Source organism: Miniopterus natalensis, chromosome 6 (genome assembly GCF_054644295.1).
Source record: "Miniopterus natalensis isolate mMinNat1 chromosome 6, mMinNat1.hap1, whole genome shotgun sequence".
Lineage (NCBI taxonomy): Eukaryota > Metazoa > Chordata > Mammalia > Chiroptera > Miniopteridae > Miniopterus > Miniopterus natalensis.
The window spans coordinates 9,089,193-9,098,568 of record NC_142086.1 but is presented as its reverse complement, the minus strand read 5'-3'; the positions used below and the strand labels follow the sequence as shown (position 1 = coordinate 9,098,568).

Sequence of the window (9,376 nt, the reverse complement as noted above, 5' to 3'; positions counted from 1 at the left end):
ATACATTTTTGTATATTTCTCTTTTTTCCCCCACTTAAATGTTTTGTTTTAATAAATAAAGCATCATGGCTTAGATTTTTAAATCGCATTTACAGATAAGAAGAACTTCTAGGCCCAAAGAGGTAACAGTGAAGCTACTACTGCTGGAAGGAATGCATGCCCGACATGTATGTGAGACCTAAAGAGCAGAGACTTACTGGCAGAGAGCACCATACACATAACCTCTAGACCAGACAAGTAGAAGCAGAGGAAGGGCACAAGACTGGGTAAAGTCCAAGCAACCACCACCCGCGCTGCAGAACCAACTGAAAGTTATGTTACTTTTAGATAAGCTAGAGGTAGGTTCCCTGATCATAGTAAATGAAACTCTCTCCCATTGTTAACAATTAGGTTAAGGGCATTAGTACAGAAGGCTAGCCACTGATAAACATAGAATATTAGACCAGCAAAGAGGAAGCTACAGAGATCATCTATCTTGTTTCTTCAAATATCAGAAACTTCCACATCATGAACTCCACCTCCCAAAGGCTTAGTCCAAAAGCTTCCTGTTGGCATTTGCACCAAACAAGGCTCCCGGTACTTCTGGCATCATCTGCTGAGCTATGAGATGCAGTGGGCTTTCTAGCGTATTGGAAACCTTTACTTTATGATCCCCATTATAGATCGCAACCCCACCAGCTATCTCCTCAGGTAGGCAGACCTCCTGACCAATTTGGACATCAACATCTTTTTTGGTGGCGATTTTGTACATAGGGGTTGCTTTTTGCACTGCAGGCTTTACCAGAGGGAAATCCTGTCTCCGGCAACGAACAATCATCCGGGGCTCCAATGACTGGTACAAACCCTGGAGGACCAGTCCATCCAGCAGCACTTGGTACCTAGTTGTATCTCGTACCACCTTGCTGAGTTTCTGGTTTGCTTCATTCAGTAGGTCTGTAATAAGGTCATCTCTCGCTCTGAGGACTTTGAGTCTCTCTTGATTCATCAAATTGGACATCTGAATTTTTTTCTGCTGCTCTGCCAGCTTTGCTTTCTTCTCATAGCATTCCACAATCTTCAGTCTTTGGGTTTGCACAAGACGACCTTTCTCAATGTTGAACTCATTCTGCTTTCACGTCTGTTTCTTCTGCTTTTTCATTGGTTTCTTGTTCAATAAAAGCCATCATATGCTTACACTGCTTTTGCACGTCAGCATCGCTGCGGGCATGGCGAAAGCGATGCTAGGCCGGTGGACAACTAGCTCGACCTTAGGCCTGAAGAAGATGGTGGAGAAGAGGGAAAGGAAAAGCCTATATTTTTAAAGTAATAAACTGATGTGCTAATTTTATTTGTTAACAGTACTCATAAAATAATGAATGCTTAGTTGATTTAATGACTATGTCCTTATATATGAAATGAAATTGGTCTGTAAAAAAATCCTCTGCAAGGAGCTAAATACATTTTCAGATGAGGGCTTTTTTGATGCTTCAGTCTCTTCCCACGCAGCAGCTTCAGCTTTGAGGTGCCACACTCCCTCATCATGTCAAACTCAAGCCACAGCTGACTCTACTTCTGAGCTTCTTTCACTTACTTTTCAGTTAAATAAAGATTAAATCTGATTCCTTTAATATTAAACTTTGGACGCTCCCAGTGTTCGGACAAGCACCTAGGCTTCATTTTTACTTTCAGCTGATTAACAAGAACTCCTTGGCTAGATTCTCGTAGTATTGGCTTCATATTAATATCGAAAGTGCTGTACTCAGGAAGGGCATCTCTTAAGTATAGCAAGCTGTCATCCAGCCCTTTCTCTAATTTAACCACTTGGATCTCCTGGAATCTAGGCGTATAAAGTTCAAAGCAAATGTCAACACTTTAATAGTCTTCCTAAGGATAAAAAGAGCTCCAAGTCCTGCCCCTGATCTCTGGATGCCAGTCCCCAGAAAGCGGATGGTTTCTCCACTGGCACGTGAGTTGGCCATAACAGCACGAAGCATGCTTCCACAGAGAACTCTGGAATGTGGAGGGCTTTCGCCTTTCTAACATGTCTTCTCTTTTTGTAATTGACATTTCAGAGGATTTGTTCTTCCTCTTGGAGGAATGGGTTCAGGACTCAAGAACGTGGTTTCCTGGCACAGGGAGCAGCACTTGTCCAGGAAAACTGGTTTTGGAGTTGGCAGGAACACGCGGGGCTGAGAAGGCCCAGTGCTCAGCTGCCGGCCTGGCCGCGGAGCCACAGAGGCCGGGGCACGGGGCAGGGCCACCGGCCGCTCCAACGCTCCGGGCCAGGCCCGCTGCGGCACCACAGCCCCCTGCCATGGAGGCCGCCGTGCCTGCCCGGCCACAAATGCTTTTTAAAAAGCAAAAGTCAAGAAATTCTTTATGATTCTTTTGAGTGTTTCAACAAATACAGATGCAGCAAAAACACAGGCTTTTAAAATCTCATTTTATTCTGGTGTAAAATGCAAATTTACACAATGAAAAATAAGAAGTCCATCAAATATTTCTTCATGTAAGGCAAAATAGTCCAAAACACAATTATGGAATTTTAAATTAAATTTTGTAAACCATTTAAACTCTTGTTTATTTTGTTCAGTTTTTTCTGTGCTTTTATATGGCTTAATTTCAACATTTCCCTGTTTGCAAGCTTCATTTTTAATAATTGCAGTTTGTTAAAATGTGAAGGCTGAAGCTGTGGCGTGCTCCCATCTTTGTCACTGAATACTTTAATTAAGGATTTCCACTAATTTCAACCAAAATGCAACCAAAATTTAAAGGACACATTTACAAAAAAGGTTCGATGCCATTCTAGGACACTTGTGTCCAGTTAGAAATTTGGACATAAAGTGAAAACTCAGCACTGTACAGCATCCCATACGCTCCTCAATGGAACCACGGCAGAAGCCAGAGGTATAAAGTGGCTGGCTCCTTTTATTGTAATTAGTAATAAAAACACTTCATTAAAACATGAGCAATCTGGGACTAGTGCTACACCAAAGGAATGCGGAGACTCTTCTGAGCAAACTGGGATATTATGTTGCTCTCCCCCAGCAACTACCTAGAGAAGGTTTCCTTGGCTTATCTTGATCTCAGCCCATATTTGTTTCCTTCATAGAACTTATTGCTTTTTGTTGCAATTAGTTTATTTGTTGACTTATTTATTATATTGACAGCTCCTACCATGAGAATATAAGACTCCTGTTTTTTCATCTTTAGATCCCCATTGCTGAAAGGGCATCTGGCACCAAGCACTGAATAAATATTTGTTGAATGAATGAAATACATATATTGGTATTGCGTTTAAGGTGCAAAATACGTATCAAAAGATTTGCAGGTCAAATTCAATATATTTGAAAATGTTTATTATAAAACCAAGTTCCTAAAAATGTTTTATTTCATAATGATTTTTATTATTCATTTAGCAAATTGTCACCAAGGCCACCACTCTGCTCACTATAGAAGCACTTCCCAGACCCTTCAAGTCTGCAAGCAAAGGGCAGGGCCAGGGATGCTCAAGTCCCACTTGCTGAGATGGCGGTGTAGACATCAGGGTCTCGCTAAGCACTTAGGGCTTAGACGCTGTGGGCACTGGGAATTTTAGCATCTACATTTCTTTTCAGCTTTATACCTTTCTAAACCAGCACTTGTATGCAATTGCGGCTTTGGGAGAGATAGTGGAAATGGCTTTGTTAAATGCAAGAGTTTATGTTGTTTTTGTAAGCAGCAAACTGTCGATGACTGTTTGTATTATTTAATAAACATGCTTCATTTCTCCCTGCAAATGTCTTGGTTTCTGAACAAATTTACTTTGTCTTTTACCTCCTGTAAAACAAAATGAGTATTTCCTCATATTTTAACACTTAAAAAGGTATTCTCTTCACTTCAGCTTTAAAGCATGCTAAGTATTTTAGTTCCAATTAACATCACAACCGCAAACAAATAATTTGCAAAGTATTTTTAATGCACTGCATTTTTTTCAGTTACTCATTGGTAACAAAAGTCTTCTTTATAAAGTAGATGTTCTATGTATGATTTTGGCTGAGTTGCCTCAGTTGTGAGAAAGTAGAGAGCTGTGCTGTCTATGAACAAGGTGTGACTATTAGGGAAAGAAACTAGTACCTCAAGTCACACACAGAAAACAGTCTCATTATAGCCCTTATGTTTTTAACTCTCAACAAGAACTCTATAAGCCTAAATATTCAACACTAAGGGATTCATTGGGTAAATTATAGTATATCCAGTCTATGAAGTAAATCTGTTGGAGCCAAATTTGCTTCTAAATGCTTTGTTCTTGGGTCCCCAGCTGTCAGCAGATGCCTGCCTTTTCCCAGTAATACTGAGTATTGAGACAAGGTGGATGGCAGGCCACCCAGAAGAGCTGAGGAGCATGAGCCACTCCCTTGAAGCAGGGACAGTGTGGTCATTTTATTTGGAGGGAGATTAGGTATATGCAAGGGGTGGGGCTGAAGGTCCAGTATCTGTCCCTGAGTGGAGTTTACAAAAGTCACACATTGTAAAAACAAAATTTTTACAACAAAAGTTGCACATCTTAAAAGGTTTAATATTATTATTATTATATAATCCTCACTTGAGGATATTTTTCCATTGCTTTTCAGAGAGAGTGGAAGGGGGAGAGAGAGCGAGCGAGAGAGAGAGAGAGAAACATTGATGTGAGAGAGACACATTGATTGGGTGCCTCCCACATGCACCCCAACCGGGGCCAGGGATCGAGCCTGCAACTGAGATGTATGCTCTTGGCTGGAATCAAACCCAGGACCCTTCAGTTCAGGAGCGGACCCTCTAACCACTGAGCCAAACTGGCTAGAGCAAAGGTATAATATTTTATTTATTTATTTTTATTTATTTTTATTTATTTATTTTAAACAGTTTTTTTTGTTTTTGTTTTTTAATTTATCTTTATTGATTTCAGAGAGAGGAAAGGCGAGGGAGAGAGAGACAGAAACATCAATGATGAGGTATAATATTTTAAAGAATTACTTTGATATTACATGTGTGCAGGTTATGATGAGAAGATGACACAAGACGGAGTCTGAAAGCAGGAGCCTGAGACCGTGGAGAGGATGACACCTCTGTGTGCTGTGCATGTCTGGTTCCCTACTCGCCAGGGAAAGGCTTTGCTGTCCAGCCAGCCCTGCCCTGGGGTTCGCGTCTCTTAAGTTAGATCAAGTTTGTGTCTTGGTTTGGGATCCTGCAAGGGCCCTAAAGAAGAATTTGAATGCAAGTTATTTATTTGGAAGGGGAAGGGAGCACTCAGAGAGGAGGAATGGCAGAAAAGAAAGCCACCTGTGCAAGGTGCGCTAGCAAACTGGCTGCGCCTGTGTTTTACTCTCTCTAATAATCCTGTGAAAAAGGAAAACTAATTCAGTCAAGCTAGCCATGCCACTCAGCGTGAATCCTGCAGAGGCTCACGGCAGAATGACTCTTTCTTTTAATTTAGTTGTCGTGTGGGATGCCACAGCTTGGGCTTTTGTCCCTTTATTTTATTTAGTTATAAGCCATCTAAAACAAGTACGGCAAATAGGATAAGCGAAGACGTCAAGTCTGGCTGAGCGATAGCACACTGCAGAGCTGTGCTGAGAAGGCTCCTGAGGGTCCATCTGTGCTCAGAAACAAGCCCAAAGGTAGGGGCTGACATGAAGGGGGCCGGGCAGTGCTCACACGCCGTGTCTGCCACCCCCAGCCTGGCTGCCATCGGTACCTTGCTGATTCGTTACCCAGGCCAACAGAGATTACTGTGAGAACTTGCAACAATAATCTAGATATCATTTAAAATACTACAGCTGGAATATTATGATTAGTTTACAATAAGAGAAATTAAATTAATTAAAACCATAGGACCATTTAAAACAAATCTACAGACTGACAATTGTTAAAAAGTATGAGTGAGCTTTTTGGGGGAAAGGCCCTCACCTGTATTTGGGTGGGTGTACAAACGGATGAAGCCCCTTTAGGACAAAAAGTAGCTGAGTTTTAGTGGCCATGTCTTAGACTCAGCAATTTCATTCTAGGAAACTAACCCACAGGTATACTCACATGTGCACATAAGTGCACACTGAGGTGTGCTCCCTGCAGAAATGTCAGTGGTAGCAAAGTCTGGAAGCAGCCTGCGCACCCATCACTAGGGGAAAGATAGATCAATTCTAGTACATTCAGAAAATGGAGCACTAAGCATCTGAAAAGAGCAGTGAAGACAGTGTGTGTAGTGATACATATAGAAAATTCTTCATGATAACTTGCTAATAAAGGTGCAAGATTACTTACTATGCTGGCATTTGTATAACAAAGAGAAGGAAATGCACAAATACACATGTATATTTGTTCATGTAAATTATATATTTAAATGCAAAAATGTGTAACATTGGTTGCCTCTGAGGAAAAATTATTGGAGGGCAGGGAGATAGGAGTGGAAGGGATATTTATTTACACTCTCCCATTCATATCTCCTCATACTTTTATTTTTATAACATGTTAATATATATTTTTAAATGAAGAAAATGAACTGTTAGCTAATTCTAATTGTTCCCTATCCTACTTCCTTTTCTCCATTAATCTTAATGTGGAAGGAAGGAAGGGAGGGAGGGAGGGAGGGAGGAAGGGAGGAAGGAAGGAAGGAAGGAAGGAAGGAAGGAAGGAAGGAAGGGAGGGAGGGAGGGAGGGAGGGAGGGAGGGGGGAGGAAGGAAGGAAGGAAGGAAGGAAGGGAGGGAGGGAGGGAGGGAAGGAGGGAGGGGGGAGGAAGGAAGGAAGGAAGGAAGGAAGGAAGGAAGGAAGGAAGGAAGGAAGGAAGGAAGGAAGGAAGGAAGGAAGGAAGGGAGGGAGGGAGAGAGGGGGGAGGAAGGGCAGGAGGAAGGAAGGATCTCTCCTATTCCCACCACTCAGGGAAAATCGTTCCTGTTTTGGGTTAACATTTTGGTTTATTGATATCACTGTCCAGTCCCTTTTTCCTCTGCACAGGTATTTCTCTGCCTTTGAAAGTTAGAAGTTTGGTATCACATCGCACATGTGCTTCTCTCTCCTGCTTTCTCACTTAGCGTGTCAGTTTTCCGTGTCACTCAGCGACCTACAACAGGCTGCTTCGGGCCATATTCTCCTCCTGTCCTCCCCCCCCCTCCCCCCAAGGAGCTGTAGCTCTGAAAACCTCCCTGGGGTGAGCATGGGCTTGTGCTGGGTAAGTTCTCACGGAGGTGCCTCCCCAGGGTCTCTCGTACCCACCCCACCCCCGAATTCCTCTCCACACCGGCCTTACACAGCCAGCCTAACTTCTCAGACAGGGTGAGTAGGTACCATAAACAGTATCTTACTACTTCTTTTTACAGAGGTTACATTTCAGGGTTTTAGACTGCCCCTCCCAAGAGCCTCAGATCACTGGATGTGTCTAAACACAGGGCACCAAGGCTCCCTCTTAGCCTTTACCCAGCTCAAGTACAGGGGATGCGCTAGGCACAGGAAAAGTGCTGGAGACGCTGGGACGTTGAACAGTGCTCTACAACCTCCTGTGATTGAAATATTTTGTAATAATAAACTTGTTTGGGGCTAATCACACCATCATAATTAAATGGATTTAAATAATCTAAACACAAATTGTGTTTCCATGCATTTAGGCCTTTGCTATTCAATATTATTCCACTATGTCTCAGACACACACACACACCACACACACGCACAATCTTAGAGGCAGTACCTCTGATAGATCAAAGAATAACAGACATGACTATATAATAGACTAAATGATTTGGAAATTGTCATTGTTAGAGGTAGCCCAAGAAAATATTAGCTGATAGGTAATGTTCAAGAGTAGGAAATGGTGCTGTGCACTAAATACTATACATAGAACTTCAACAGGTTCTTCAATTTTAACTTTTATGGAAAAGTCAAAGAAGAAACAGGACAGACAATCATTTTTACACTGAAAAGATGTCAAAGGGAGAAAAGCCAGTCGGTTAATTATTTAGTTTTCTAGAATAATACATTCATTGGTGGAGCCCCAGGATAAGCCCACAGGTGGTCATAAGTATTTCTTGACGATGTGTTTGCATTTTCAAAAACTCCATTAATTATTTTCATGTTACTCAGGGGTGGGGTGGGGTGGGAATCAGATTCTGCTAGAACTGGCTTGTACTAGCTAAATTCACAAGAAGCTGATGGATAAACCCAATAGGCAATTAACTAATTTGGAGTGGAAAAAATAGAGCTATTAGGAAGTCTGGAATATTCATGTTCTCAGGTCAGTACTTTCTTTCACTTGTGGGAAAGTCATCCTGGGAAATCAAATTACTATTGAAAAGTTGCTTGGTAAAATTAAAGTCAGAATAAAGAGATCTGAACAATCTTAGGGAAAAGTGTCATTATAAGGAATCAACTGAAGTCGAAATGATTTGGATAAAATGTGTATGTTTTTTTCAGAGGCTCAGACTATGCATTCTCAGTGGAATTTGAAAACTTCTCCTTTTTAATACATTCTGGTAATAATACTAAAGTCCACATAGGAACTCTCATCTCTAAATTATATTTTAAAGGTCATTGTTGCTGATTCATTTACCAGAGCTAACTATTTTGATTTGAATTTTGGTGTGGCTTGACTCTAATGTCTTTTATAGCAAAGTCAAATAAGTACAATTAAGAGAGGTCTCCCTCATAATATTTTTCTATCAGCTTTCACTTCTGTTTTTAAACACGGCTATCTACTTCCCCTCCAATGACCTTTATCTTGATGTCATTTGGATCAGTATGCCAGACTGGATGCTTTGGAAATAATGCTACATTGCACACTAACGCAATTGCAGTGTGTTACCACTTTAACACGTCCCTAAAAAACAAGGTAGAAACTAAAGGACATGATTTCTGCCTGTGAACCCTCCACCAATTGTTTTTTATTACAAAAATCAAATTAAGGATGGGTACTGAACAAACTGAACTTCCCACATTTTCTATGCACAGAATTTAAGAGTTCACTGTCATGGTTGAATTTATTAACAGTATTAGATTGATCAGAAACAGGATAGCATGTTCCTTCTTTTAATCTTCACATCTTTAGCGTTTCTCACAGTCTCTGGGTAAAGAATGTGTTGGGGGGCAATCCTTCATGAATTCCTCACGTTATACACACCTTCCAGGGAGAGGCATCACTGCCTTTGTTCTGGACTGTTTTTCAAGGACGTCTGTAAAGCAAACAGTTTTGGAAGAGTGGGAAGAGTCTACCTCACCAGCAGTGAGCAGGTGTGTTTGCTGGTCAGTGTAAAAGACCTGGTTCCCTCGGCTCAGAGTTCCTCTCAAGGGCTGTCACTGGCTCCTGCTACTGCTGTAGGCAGCCAAGTCTCATGACTTCTACCAGCTTCTATGAAACTGTGACAAGCTAACTTGCTAAGTGGAAAGTAGGGTGAA

At 41.5% G+C, this 9,376-nt stretch overlaps 1 pseudogene; it reads right to left on the bottom strand.

Moving 5' to 3' along the window:
• Window positions 1–514: 514 nt before the first annotated feature.
• Window positions 515–2,298, bottom strand: LOC107544081 (large ribosomal subunit protein bL19m pseudogene; annotated as a pseudogene).
• Window positions 2,299–9,376: the final 7,078 nt, after the last annotated feature.